The following is a 15,062-nucleotide window of genomic DNA, read 5'->3' as shown; positions in this document are numbered from 1 at the left end:
TCTATCTATTTATCTATCAAATCTATCTAACTATCTATCGTATCTATCAAATGTATATTGCATCTATTGATCTATGCAATCTATGTATCTATCAAATATATCTATCTCGTGGCCGGACTGTTTTGTGACAGCCACTTGTGTTTCGGCCAAATGTCCGTTAGACAAATGTCTGTCGGCCAAATGTCCGTCGGCTAAAAGTCCGGCCACGATTGCACACGCAGTGCCCCAAATGTGAAGTAGTAGGACCAACCAAGCATCTTTTTCCATCTCCCGGTTCCTAAAATCCATAACATATACATGTCCCCTGGCACCGCAACTGCCTCTGGGAACCTTACCATGGGTCCCAGACCGCACGTCTTGTAATTCTCTGTCTGGGAAATTATATATCTATCAAATCTATCTATTTATCTATCAAATCTATCTAACTATCTATCGTATCTATCAAATGTATATTGCATCTATTGATCTATGTAATCTATGTATCTATCTATCAAATCTATCTCATGGCCGGACTGTTTTGTGACAGCCACTTGTGTTTCGGCCAAATGTCCATCGGACAAAAGAGGAAGAGTTGTGGTCACCATCACCACCAGAAACAGCCTTATCAGCATCGCTTGCTGGACCTGCGGCAACGCTGGAAGAGGATTGTGAGGAAGAGGAGTCAGAGGAGGAATGTGGCTTTGAGGAGGAGGAGGAAGACCAACCACAACAGGCATTCCAGGGTGCTTGTTGTCACCTATCTGGTACCTGTGGTGTTGTACGTGGCTAGGGGGAAAAAGATCCTTCAGTGAGATCACTGAGGACGAGGAATGGGACATGAGTAGCTCGGCATCCAACCTTGTGCAAATGGGGTCTTTCATGCTGTCATGCCTGTTGAGGGACCCTCATATAAAAAGGCTGAAGGAGAACGACCTGTACTGGGTGTCCACGCTACTAGACCCCCGGTATAAGCATAAAGTGCCTGAAATGTTACCGAATTATCGCAAGTCGGAAAGGATGCAGCAGTTCCAAAATAAATGAAAAAGTATGCTTTACACAGCGTATAAGGGTGATGTCACAGCACAACGGGAATCTAACAGGGGAAGAGGTGAAAGTAATCCTCCTCCTCCCACGACCACGTCGGCAAGGACAGGACGCTTTACAGACGTGTTGTTGATGGAGGACATGCAGATCTTTTTAATTCCTATGCATCGCCGCAGCCCTTCGGGGACCACTCTCAGAGAACGACTCGACCGACAGGTAGCAGACTACCTCGCCTTAACTGCAGATATCGACACTCTGAGGAGCGATGAACCCCTTGACTACTGGGTGTGCAGGCTTGACCTGTGGCCTGAGCTATCCCAATTTGCGATAGAACTTCTGGCCTGCCCCGCTTCAAGTGTCCTGTCAGAAAGGACCTTCAGTGCAGCAGGAGGTATTGTCACTGAGAAGAGAAGTCGCCTAGGTCAAAAAAGTCTAGATTACCTCACCTTTATTAAGATGAATGAGGGATGGATCCCGAAGGGACTGACAGTGGGCGATACATTCTACTAAAAAAGGCCTGATGAGATGAGCTGCCTTGGGCTAAAAATGGTCCACATGCTGCTGTATTTTATCTCTGAATGCCGGATGACTTGCGTGACTTATCCGCCACCAACTAGGGTTCAAGCCGCAATGTTTTAGGGCACTTTCTGCCTGGGAAACAAACATCAATTTTTCTGGCCACTGCTACAGCAGCGGCTGCAACAATACCTAATTTTTCAGGCATGTGTACATGCCTATTTTTCTGGCCTCTGGTGCTGCACTGTGGCTTCAAAAACTAAACCAAAAAAAGGCACATAACAGGGATTAAACTGATAGGAATAGTACTACTTAACACACCACTCCTATCTGCGCAGTGCCCCAAATTTGAAGTAGGAGGACCGACCAAGCATCTTTTTCCATCTCCCGGTTCCTAAAATTGATGCCATATACACGTCCCCTGATAGGGGACGTAACAGGGATTAAACTGATAAGAATAGTACTACTTAACACACCACTCCTATCTGGTGGCACATTAGATTGCACGCGCAGTGCCCCAAATTTGAAGTAGGAGGACCGACCAATCATCTTTTTCCATCTCCCGGTTCCTAAAATCGATGCCATATACACGTCCCCTGATAGGGGACGTAACAGGGATTAAACTGATAAGAATAGTACTACTTAACACACCACTCCTATCTGGTGGCACATTAGATTGCATGCGCAGTGCCCCAAATTTGAAGTAGGAGGACCGACCAAGCATCTTTTTCTATCTCCCAGTTCTGCAGAGGAGGAGTTGGTGACACCGCCACGACTTGCAGGCAGGCCTGCTGCCACCTCCTCTACTCCTCCTACTCCATCCTCTTCCATAACCTCCTCGGCTGAGTCCTCTTCTGCTGCTGCGTCTTGCTCCACATCAACGGCAACCCCCCATCTCCGCAGGTACTATTCCACATCCCGGATATGGCAGTGTCACGCCATCTTGGGGTTGACTTGCCTGAAAGCAGAGAATCTCACCAGACCAGCACTCGTATCCGCCCTGAACGCACAGGTGGATCAGTGGCTGACTACGCACCAACTGGAGATCGGCAAAGTGGTTTCTGACAACGGAAGTAATTTGGTGGCGGCATTGAAATTGGGCAAGTTGACACATGTGCCGTGAATGGACAGGACGTCCTGAAGCAGGCAAGGAAGGTGTGTGGCCATTTCAGGCGTTCCTACATGGCCACGGTGCACTTTTCCGATATCAAGCGGCGAAACAACATGCCAGTGAGGCGCTTGATTTGCGACAGCCCGACATGTTGGAATTCAACACTCCTAATGTTTGACCGCCTGCTCCAACAAGAAAAAGCCATTAACGAGTATTTGTATGACCGGGGTGCTAGGACAGCCTCTGCGGAGCTGGGAAATTTTTTGCCACGTTACTGGGCGCTCATGCGCAATGCCTGTAGGCTCATGCATCCTTTTGAGGAGGTGACAAACCTAGTCAGTCGCACTGAAGGCACCATCAGCAACATCATACCATTTGTTTTCTTCCTGGAGCGTGCCCTGCGAAGAGTGCTGGATCAAGCCGTAGATGAGCGTGAAGAGGAAGAGTTGTGGTCACCATCACCACCAGAAACAGCCTTATCAGCATCGCTTGCTGGACCTGCGGCAACGCTGGAAGAGGATTGTGAGGAAGAGAAGTCAGAGGAGGAATGTGGCTTTGAGGAGGAGGAAGACCAACCACAACAGGCATCCCAGGGTGCTCGTTGTCACCTATCTGGTACCCGTGGTGTTGTACGTGGCTGGGGGGAAGAAGATACCTTCAGTGACATCACTGAGGACGAGGAACGGGACATGAGTAGCTCGGCATCCAACCTTGTGCAAATGGGTTCTTTCATGCTGTCGTGCCTGTTGAGGGACCCTCGTATAAAAAAGCTGAAGGAGAACGACCTGTACTGGGTGCCCACACTACTAGACCCCCGGTATAAGCATAAAGTGCCAGAAATGTTACCGAATTACAATTCGGAAAGGATGCAGCATCTCCAAAATAAATTAAAAAGTATGCTTTACACAGCGTATAAGGGTGATATCACAGCACAACCTGAATCTAACAGGGGAAGAGCTGAAAGTAATCATCAGACTCCCACGACCACGCCGGCAAGGACAGGACGCTTTACAGACGTGTTTTTTTTTTTTATATATAAGTTTTTATTGAGATTTTCAAAAACACATATCATACATTGAAGATTCAATTGTCTCAAGAATCATATTACAATAAATATCGGCTCGGCATCATTAAACAGAAATGCATATCAAGCAATAATCTATATAGTGACTGAAAAATATTATAGTCCAACATTAAATACCACGACTGTTCTAATTTAGCAAATTTTCAGTAACAGAAATGAATATAGCAACACTTTTGCTTTGCCTATTGAGATGCCAGAACGTAAAAGAGAAGAAAAATAAAGAAGAGAAAAAAAAAAAAAAAAAACAAGGAGAGAAAGAAAAAGGTCCTTTAAAAAAAAAACAACCTCATTTAGCTTTAGCAGGGGGATATATCGATAACTTGAGGGGGAGAGGAGGGGGCGAAAGAAGAAGGGGAGAGAAAAAAAAGAAAAAAACACAAAACCTGGTTATTACACTAAATACATATATAGCATTCCCCATGCTCTCTTTCCTCCGCCCATCTCCCTACAGCCCCTACCCCTCGTTGATACACCTGAACACTTTAGGATATCCATTGTAGGGGTAAAACCTCTGCTGTGACTAATTCCATAAAGGGTATAGCATTTATTAACGGTTATAAATTGTTTTTGGCTTGGCATCGGCCAGGAGCAGATATATTTCTTGCATTTTTAAAAAAAAATTCCGTAAGATTTTATAGATCTCAGTTTCAAATCTTGCCGTTCTATTACCATTTGTAATTTAATGACGTTTACCAGCTCCTTTATACTAGGGGCTGCTTTATTTTTCCATTTAGTGAATATTAAATTCCGTGCAGCTAAGATTATTGTATTCAGGAAGATCCTGTCCCCCACATTTCCCTTTTTACTCAGAAAGAATATTTGTAATGGATCTAATACCACCCTTACATTCTGATATTTATTTATCCAGTATTGTACTCTTAACCAGAATTGCTGAATTTTGGGGCATCCCCATAAACAATGTAGTAAATTAGCTTTCTGTTCCCTGCATCTGCTGCATGCGCTTTGTTGTGCCGTAGACCATTTACCTACTCTCTCTGGCGTCAGATGATACTGGTTTATTAATTTAAGTTGAGATTCTCTCCAGTTCACCCTATCTGTCGCTTCCTCTGCCAATTTAATACTTTCAACGACCTCTTCTACTTGTATTGTAGTGAAATATTTGTGAAATTTATCTTTCAGGGTATTTATGTGAGATTGTCCTGAAATCAGCATTATTTGTTGGTACCAGTATGAGATGGACCTTATTCCTGCCTTATAAATCTTGAGACCTGAGTCTATTTGTGCTTGTTGCCAATCAGTGCCAAATAGGGTATTTTGTGTAACAATATAATGTCGGGTTTGCAAATATGCAAAAAATTTTTTGCGGGCAATTGAAATTCTGCAGCTAAATTTGCATATGATTCTATCTCACCGCTCTGTCTCCTTCTTAACTGTACAAAATCAATAATCCCTTTGGCTTTCCATTCAAGAAATACCTCATTTTGTATTCCTGGTAGAAAATCCACACAGCCCACTATGGGTAACTGTCTTGAAACCTGAAACTTCAGGCTCAATATATTACAGTACTTTTGCCATGCCCTTACTATATTTACTATGGTACTAAGGTAACCAATCTTCCTTGGAAGTTTGTTGTATGGGTAGTGCAATATGGCCTTTAAATTGTATGGTTTGATCAGCTCTGATTCTAACTCATAATGTGTAACATAATCCGAGTTTGTAAGCCAGTCTAAACCAAATTTCAACAATGTAATAATATTATAGTATTTGATACTAGGAAGTGCGAATCCTCCAAAATTCTTTCTTACGCATAGTTTTTCTACTGACAGGCGAGGTTTCTTTTTTCCCCCAAAAAAACGCGCACATATCTTATTATATCTATCTATATCTCTTTGTGGTATAAAGATTGGTATATTTTGTAGGAGAAATAATACCTTCGGGAAAAAAAAATTTTCAGCAGCATTACCCTTGCTGAAAGTGATAGATAATACAAATTCCATTTCTCAAGTTTTGCTTGCAAGTTATCAAAAACCACTTTATAATTTAACTGGTACCATTCATCTGGGTTCTTACCCATTTTAATCCCTAAATAGTTGATGTGATTAACCTCTTTAAAGACATTATTTGCACTTAATCTAGTTTTGATCACCCACAGTAATTCTGACTTGGAGGGGTTAATTTTATATCCCGTGAAAGTACTAAATCTGACTATGATATCCATCACTAACGGGATATTTTTATTGGATTCTTGTATGAACAATAAGATATCATCTGCATATAAGGATATTAACATCTTCTGCTCCCCTATAGTTATGCTTGTATGTCCATCCTAATCTTCACTGCGAGGGGTTCGAGTGCTAAATCAAATAGTAGAGGGGAAAGTGGGCACCCCTGATGTGTGCCTTTCTCTAGTATAATATATTCTGAAAGCTCCCCGTTTACTAATAATTGTGATTTTGGTTTATTGTAGATCAGTTTAATCAGCTCGACGAGGTTTCCGGAAAACCCGAAGTTCTCTAATGTTGATACAAGATGATTCCATATAATGGAATCGAACGCCTTTTCTGCGTCTATTGTAACAATTGCTAAGTCTTTCTTAGGTAGTTTCCCTTCCACCCTGCCGAGCTGGTAAAAGTGATCTAAGATTGTCTGGACCCTACGCATATTACGAACTGCATTTCGACCCAGTATGAACCCCGCCTGGTCTGGGTGGATCAGTTCTATTATTTTTTTGAGCCTTGCTGAAATAATTGACATTAATATTTTATAATCTTGATTCAATAAAGATATGGGGCGATAAGATGCTAAATTTTCTGGGTCTTTCCCTTTCTTGTGAATCAGTGTGATTATCGAATCTGTAAAGTATCTCGAATTCATCTCCCTGTTCTGGTAATAATCATTATATAATTTTGTTAATAAGGCTGGTATTATATCTACTGTTATTTTATAGAATTCGGTGGGCAGCCCATCTGGTCCTGCCGCTTTACCTGTTTTGGATTTTGTAATTATTTGAACAACTTCTGCCTCCTCAATTGGCTGATTTATTTGCAGAAGTGCTTCCCGTTCTATCTGGGGTAGCTTCACCCTCTGCCAAAACCTTTCCTTTTCCACGTTATTTATCTTTTGCCTGCTATAAAGTTTTCTATAGTAATCTAGAAAGGCCTCCCTAATATCGGCAGATGTTGTAAGGCATTTGTCTCCAACCCTGATTATACCTACTAAATTACTTTTCTTACGGAATTTGGTTAACTTTGCTAAATGTTTTGCATTTAGACCCTGATAGCCCTGATATATTACCCTTGCCTTTAAATCTTCCCTAGCCCATTTTTCTTTGAGGAAACTCTACCTTTCTTCTTTTGTACTTAAATATCTGCACCAGTTAAAATCATTAGGGTTGCTTCTATACCTCCCGAAAGCATTTCTCAGTTGATTTGCTAATTGAATTTCCCTTGCTTTCAATTTACGCACCATCTTTACCATGTATGCTTTCATCTCCCCTCTTATTACCGCTTTCCCTGCTTCCCATAAAATTTCCGTATTATTTATATGTTGATTATGTGTATAATATTCCTGCCATTTCTGATTCACCCAATTTACAAATTGTGTGTTATTGCATAGATACCCCGGAAAATGGAATGTGTTTATCTTTCTTTGGGACCTATCTCTAGCAGCTATTGCCAATGTGATTATAGCATGGTCTGACAGTATTATGTCAGAGGTTTCTGTCTCTATTTCATATCTAAGGAGCTGTTCGTCTATCAAGAACATATCTATGTGTGAAAAGTTTCTGTGTGTTTTGGATTCGCATGTGAATGTGCGATCGTCTGGGTGTTGCAAGCGCCAAATATCTTTTACTTTCAATGTAGTTAAAAAATTCCTCAAGCATTTTTTTTTTTTTTTTAACCAAAACAAGCTTTATTGAGAATAAATGCTGCACATCTTCAAGGCAAATACATAGTTGTTGTCAAATCAAACATTTTACATTTACATTCTTTTGTTTAGTCTAACAGCCGTTTGATTCTTTAAGGCTACCATATTCAAGTCATGTAAGTCTTAATCTTCATGAAGGTAGGAAGTCCATAGTCTTTGAGCTTGTTATTTTTCTATTGTGTGAACCAAATATTTAGGACAATATTACATAGTATCCTATAAACAGAGTTATTATAAATACTACAACAGGGTTTTTTTGCCATTAATAAATGATCTTGATTTTTTTTTTTTTTTAAATAGTTTTTTTATTGAGGATTTTCCGAAGAAAAACAGACAGTAAAAGTCACAAGTGTTACAATTTTGGACACAATAGCTTGCCGAATACATGAACATATTATATTGAAATTAGTAACTGAAATAATAAGTGACAAGAGCTTCTGAATCCTACATTTTATAATAATAATAGCATATTGATATGACTACTGAGCTGACAACATGTGGGTCTCAAGGTCATGAGAATGATATTGATATGGTAGTCTCTAGAAAGGCCACTCCTGGACCTTATGATAAGATAAACACATAATAAATAGAAGGGAAGGGGGTCATCAGCGGGCAAAGAGCTGCTATAAATGTGAAAAGAAGGGGGGGGCGTGTCTCAATAATGATAAGTAACTTAGGGGGTAAAGGCAAGTATGATAGTATAATGGCTTCTTGATCCACAGATTTATAATATTTCCTATGAATCATTCCATCTAGACCACCTACGGGCCATCTTAGTCCAAGTCCATCTTAATGATAGAATAGGAGAGGATCAAATAATCAGCTAAGGGAACACTGAACAGGCGCTAGTCGTCCAAAGCAAAATGGTGTTCAATTATCTAGTGCAAAGGGGGGGCGGCTGAGTTGTTATGGTGTTATGACGCTGAGAAAAAAAATGAGGTTGTACTATATATACATTGGAGTTAATTCTAGGAAAGATGACTTTCTAATTTACCTAATAGTGTAAGAAGAATCATATTCCATAGCAAAAGTTAAAAACAGTGTGCTACTTGGCTTCCACAAAAAAAAATGATAAGTGTAAAGAGCAGGGCATCTGGAGTAGTTACAGCCACATTTTACAGACAGGAATATTTTGAAATGAATACTCCATATTACATGTCTCATCTACAATATTGCCCAATCTGGGTAAGCAGGCACTAGGTATAAAAGTAGGGAAAACAAGTATTTAGTAAAATCACTATATATAGTTATAGAGGTATAAGGGCCATATAAAAGCATCTGTTATGGATCTTAGCATATACTATACATCGACACTACTCGGCCATCTGGATTATTGCTTGGCACATACAAAACTGTCTCTAGATATGCTCAGAAATATGTGAGATGACATCTAGGTGATAGATATGCTAACCATGCATGTGAAGTGCTGTGCCATCTATAGTCCTAGATCCAAAGTCTATTTATACTAATAGTGTAAATAGCTGAGTAAAGCTACTTGGTTAAAAAACTTGGATAAAAACAATGGCCCAAAACTCTTAACTATAGGGGCCGTGTAAAACTGTAAACTGATAAACATTATGCCATGTAGGTAGAAATATTATTTGACATAAATAAACGCTAGGAATACACACACAGAAAAAAAAACAAAAAACAAAAAAAAACAAACAACAACTGTGTGCAAGACATATCTTATGTTGCATTGTCCTCTTATCCTTAGGAAGCATAAGTTTTAACCTATTCCCCTCGGTGGGTGAGAATATGAAGAATACCTCTGCCGTAAAGGGAAAAGCGATCTAGACACAGGAATCATGAACTTAGAACCAGGGCTATGTCCACATGAGATACTGAGTATATTTGGGATCTCTTGAGGCTATTGTAGGGGTAAGGTGCTTTATCTTGGGTATATTAGAGTTCAGTTGGGCACCCTAGTACTTGGTATATTACTAGGAGTCAAGCTATTAATAAAAAGGGATTTTCAGTCTCTGATACAGTACAAATGGAAATATCCTAAAAGGCTTCAGGCTGTCTCCACTGATAGGAAACAAGAAGAAGAGTTATCCGATGCCAGATCTGTTAGAAATAATCTTCAGCTGTATTATATACAAAGCTTCAACATATATGTGGCCGCTTCTAAATGCCAGCGCCCTATCTGGGTATACAAACCGCAGCAACAGGAGAATAGCTAACGGCCAGCTCCGGTATTGTAATGGCGGCAGATTCTCTTTTGGAAACGACAGAAGCATGGGCTCCCAGTCTCGATCATCTAATTCGGCTGCTCCTCCAAAATCAAGGGCCAAACACTTATAATGCACCTCAGTTGCCGTGTAGTGCAAATTAGGGCTAGGCGATTGTTGAAATGTTGAGTTTAGTGTAGTCCCCATCAGTGTTGCCATGTAGCTCTCGGCGATCACCCAGTCTGCAGGCCTCTGTATTGTGTGCTCGGTGAAAGGTGGGTGATTTTGGCCATAAAATGTAAGCCCAGGATCAGCATTATAGCCGTTGACAGTGGGAGTCGGTGAGATGGTAGCAGCAGGCGCTTCCGAGGTTGCTCCTTCAGTGTGACTCCGGTCTCCATGTTATCCGGTATATGACTGGTCTCTCCCCTCATTGCCGCTTCTAGAGTATCTGATAGATAAAAAAAAACTGTTATCCAATTGTCGATCCAAATCTTGCAGTAAAGCATAAAGCATCTTATGAGACTCCTCCATGTTGAGTGTAGCTTAGTATTGGGAGTTGGATAGGTAAAAAGTAACTGTTGTACTCGGCGTGCCGGGTGAGGGTGCCGAGAAATCTATGCCCTAAGGCCGTGACAGTCTGGATCAGGGTGTAGACTCAATAAATATCACAAAGCTTGGTATTTTCCTGTCCAGCACACCTTTGTGTAGTTAGCTGAACAAGGTTTTACAATATATGCAGCTTGATTTCTTTGATAATTGAGATATTGAGGGTCTCAGGATAGAGATTGTTGAATTTGCGTCCTCACCCGGTACTGCCTGGACACGCCCCCTTCCTCAAGCATTTTGCTTCTCTGAAATTAGCCTGTTTACATCTTAGCTTATGTCTATCAATTTCTGGATATAATGTTATATTCATATCTCCAGCTATAATTAGATTCTGGCCTAAGAATGGTAATAGTTTTTGTTTCATTTGTTGCCAGAAATCTATTTCTAGCCCATTAGGTCCATATATGTTGCAGATAGTCCAGACTGTATTTTCTACCTTTAATTGTATTATTATATATCTCCCTGTAGTGTCCAGCTCTTGTTTTAAAATATTATAATCCAGATTTTTATTTAAGAGAATAGCCACCCCCCTCTTACGCTTACTACATGGTGTAGCAATAATCTCCACTATCCAGTTTGTTTTTAGTTTGTCTATCTCTGCTTTTTTTAGATGAAGTTCTTGTAAACATATAATATCTGGATTGCCTTTTTTGATCATTCTAAGTACGTTTCTACGTTTAACACGGGAGGTGCCATCATTCTAGCCATTTACACAGGGGGGATGGACAGGAGAGAGAGACGTGGGAAGGAGAGAGAGAGAGAAAAAAAAAAAAAAGGATACTCAGCCCCTCCGCCAAGGCCTCCCCACCCACGTTCTTTGTCACAACTGTCATACCCACACAATCTCTTTGTCTGCTATCCTCTGAAAAAAAATTAAATTCACAAGTAATTTATCTTTCATACTACAATGTTATTTTCTTTGCAAAATGTCTTAGCTTCGTCCACCGAATTTAAAGCTACGGTGCCATCCATACTGAGTACTGTAATTTTTGCCGGATATCTCATTGTTGCTCTTAAAGTGAATGTAAACTCGGGTAGCTCGCAAGAGTTTGGCGAAACAGTTAGGTTTAAATAACATGAGTTTAATTCATGATTTTTTTTTAAACATCATATGTACCGTCATTTTTAATCTTTATATCCTTGCATCTGTCATACGTATCCTCCGCCCGGCATTTTCGATTAATCATTGTCATTTTTAGTCACGCTCCTTACAACCAATAATGTTATTAACCACGGGGGGACCCACCCCCTTTATATGTCATCACGCATCTGTATTGCGCTTGCGTTTGACAGCTCTACCGATCATCTTATATGAAGCTCGTTCACATTTCGCGCATGCGCATTTGCCAACTTCACAGACTTCATTCATTCTCCAAATATTATAGCGCCCGGTAAGTATATTTTGAAATGGGCTCCGTATTCTACAATAAGATAACAATAAATCCAAAAGCTATAAGTTATATATTTATACATTAAAAGATTTATGTTATGATTGGAACAATTTGCAAATATCATCATATATATATATATAAATGATAAAGTTTATTTCATCCCTTTATTATCTAATGAAACGTCTAAATATTATGGAAATTCGGAGGAGATGATTTGCTTCTATAGCCAACAATAGTATTCAGTGAATGTATTCATTCACTGAATACTATGTTGATTGACAGCGGATTTCGGGGTTTGACGCATGCGCAGTGTTGAGCAGAGACGGGAGCGCGCATTGCCACTACGTAAACAGCGGGTGGGACCGCTGTATATGTAATATTGAACAGAGTAAGGAAGTTGAGAGTGGGAGGAGCAGGTATACACAAATAACGATGTTTGCAAATGTATATAAAACTTTTATTATACATCTTATGACAAAATGAAAGTTGCACTTCGTTTAATATACTTATTAGCTATTTACTCATACTTTCTGAACTTAAAAAATTGACATTCACTTTAAGCCTGCTTTGATTAATCCCGTACAGTATGGCGCCATAGCTTTCCGTTTGGTGGAGGTTTCTAGAGAGAAGTCCTGAAATAAATACACCTGCTTCTGTTCTATCATAAGTGGTTGGTTAATCCTATACTGCCACATAATATTTATCTTATCTTGAAAATTTAAATATTTGATTAAAACCATACGTGGACGTGTGTTACCCTCTTGTGGTGCTCTATAGTGTCCAATTCTGTGTGCCCTTTCAACTTGTAGTTTTTCCTCCTGCAACTGCATTCCTATCAGTTTTGGTAGGGATATTGACCCAAATTTTAACAGGTCCTCGAATTCCCTGGTCTCTGGTAGACCCACTATTCTTACGTTGCTACGTCTAGACCTGTCTTCAAGATCTTCTACCTTTAGCTGTAGAGATTAAATCTGGTCTGCCTGTGAACTTATATCCGTTTCTTGTGTATATACTTTGTCCTCTAGGCCAGAAACCCTATTTTCTACCTCAGTCATTCTGGATGAAAATTGTTTTACATCCTGTGCTAGGTCCACTATCTCTCTCTTTATAATCTCGAACTGTGGTAATATCAGATCAGCTAATTGATTTATGGTTAACTGAGTCTCTGTGTTCTTGCCCGTATTTTCTGTGTCTGTTTCTACAATGCTTTCATGCAAAGATTTCAATTTTTTGTCTTTTTTTATCGGCATATTCGGTGACCTATTTTTCATACTTATCATATATTTATCCATATACCAACTACCAGGCAGCTCCAACAAGGGGAGGAGAGCACCGTCAGAAAAAGAACCACCATACAGATTTCCACCTTAACCCTTCAGTGGCTACCGGTCTCTTGTGTCCCTATTAATGGATATTACTCTCTAAGATTGTGTCCCTGTCTATCTACCTTTATCATGAGTGTACTGTTTACATCAAGTAAAGAAATTGCTTCAGTCCCTTCTTCCTACTTATATTCCCCTCTTGGTCATACTACTTTAACCTTTTATAAGTGTTGCGCATGCATATTATACTTTAAATCAAATCAAAACATTCTTAAAATCAAAAAGTTCAAAATTAAACCACTTATACCCTCAGTGAGGAAATCTTTTCTTCTCTATATGTGAACACAGTGCCTACGCAGAGTTTACTTTACTCTGCTATTTTATCTCCTTACTGTGCTGCTTCTACAACCTCCAATGTATTATTCTTTTGTAGTTTTACAACTATCTATACAGCTCTATAATACATCAATACAGTATAATACATCAGGACATTCCTAAAGATCTTATATCATTGTTATACACCATGCATTCCCTATACAAAATATATACATAACCATTCCACAGTACATAAACCCCCCCCCAATGTATGGATAGTGACTCTTTTTGAGGGTTTTTATAAGTACTGTCCAGCTTATGTATATAACGGCTGCTCTTCACTCCCACATTCCTCTTTTTCCACATGCTGCGTATAATAAATTTCAGCAAGGTATTTGGGAGAACCCCCGCAATCCACCTCTATTTGTATATACTGTTACACTTTAATTTTTATTTTGTCCCTTGTGAATAGCTGATAACCAAGCCTTTGTATCTTATGGCTTTTTCTTGCCGTTTGGTAAGGCAAATGCCTAAATATAGATCAGTCTGCAATGTTCCTTTCTCTATGGCAATGTCCCCTTATACGGGCCAATATATCTCTGCAAGCAGGTGGTTTCCAGATATCTTCAACTCAGTCTGCTCCTGAATCTTTCCTACTCCTGTTTTCTGTTTAGAACCCAGGCAATTATATATGCTCTATACGGACTCCTTCATTTTTATGGGCCCATCTATTTCTAATATCTTCTGCCTGTTCTAAAAACCAAAAAAACAGTCCCAGCACAATGTTTGCCTTCTGGCTCCAGCATTTTGAATCTCTAATATGATAGGCTTTATCTCTTTACAACTTCTCTTTCAGTCACTTACTCCAAGCATCCAGTCTCTGCTTGATTTTTAACACAGACACACGCTACACAGCAGTTATATTACAGTGTTACACTTAATGTTACTTGCGATTTTTTTGTGCCTCAGATTTTTCCTTCTGCAGTGTTTTCAGCTCTTTGGCGGTTTCCTTATACTCTAGGTCACTTCACCGTTTGTTACCTTAGACCCACTTCAGTCACGATACCTCATGTCCGTCGTGCGCCTATACCAGGTACTTGTGTTAATACGGGATTATGAAGATTTGCGGCTATCTCCTTGGAGTCACGCCATGCTGCAAACCGCTCCGTTATCCGTGCTGGCTGATTGCTCCTTTTCCGGCACCTTGCTGTGGCGTGTGTCTGGGCCAGTGCCGTCCGGCCACTGTACGGCAATCTGTGGACTTCCGTCTACTCTGCTTACCCGACTGCAAGCCGTTCCCTAGGCAGAGCTGCTGTACCCCGCAAACAGGAATCTGTAGATAAGGCAGAACTTTTCTGGCTTTTTCTTTCACTTGGCTCCACGAGCCGTTCAGCGTCTTGCTGCTTCTCTTGCCATGCCTACCGGAAGTCTAGCCACAGTCTTGTTACAGACGTGTTGTTGATGGAGGACATGCGGAGCTTTTTAACTCCTATGCATTGCCACAGCCCTTCGGGGTCCACCCTCAGAGAACGACTCGACCGACAGGTAGCAGACTACCTCGTCTTAACTGCAGATATCGACACTCTGAGGAGCGAAAAACCCCTTGACTACTGGGTATGCAGGCTTGAC

This window comes from Bombina bombina, chromosome 6, assembly GCF_027579735.1.
Source record: "Bombina bombina isolate aBomBom1 chromosome 6, aBomBom1.pri, whole genome shotgun sequence".
Taxonomy (NCBI): Eukaryota; Metazoa; Chordata; class Amphibia; order Anura; family Bombinatoridae; genus Bombina; species Bombina bombina.
The sequence above is the reverse complement of the archived record's forward strand: the minus strand, read 5'-3'. Positions refer to the sequence as shown.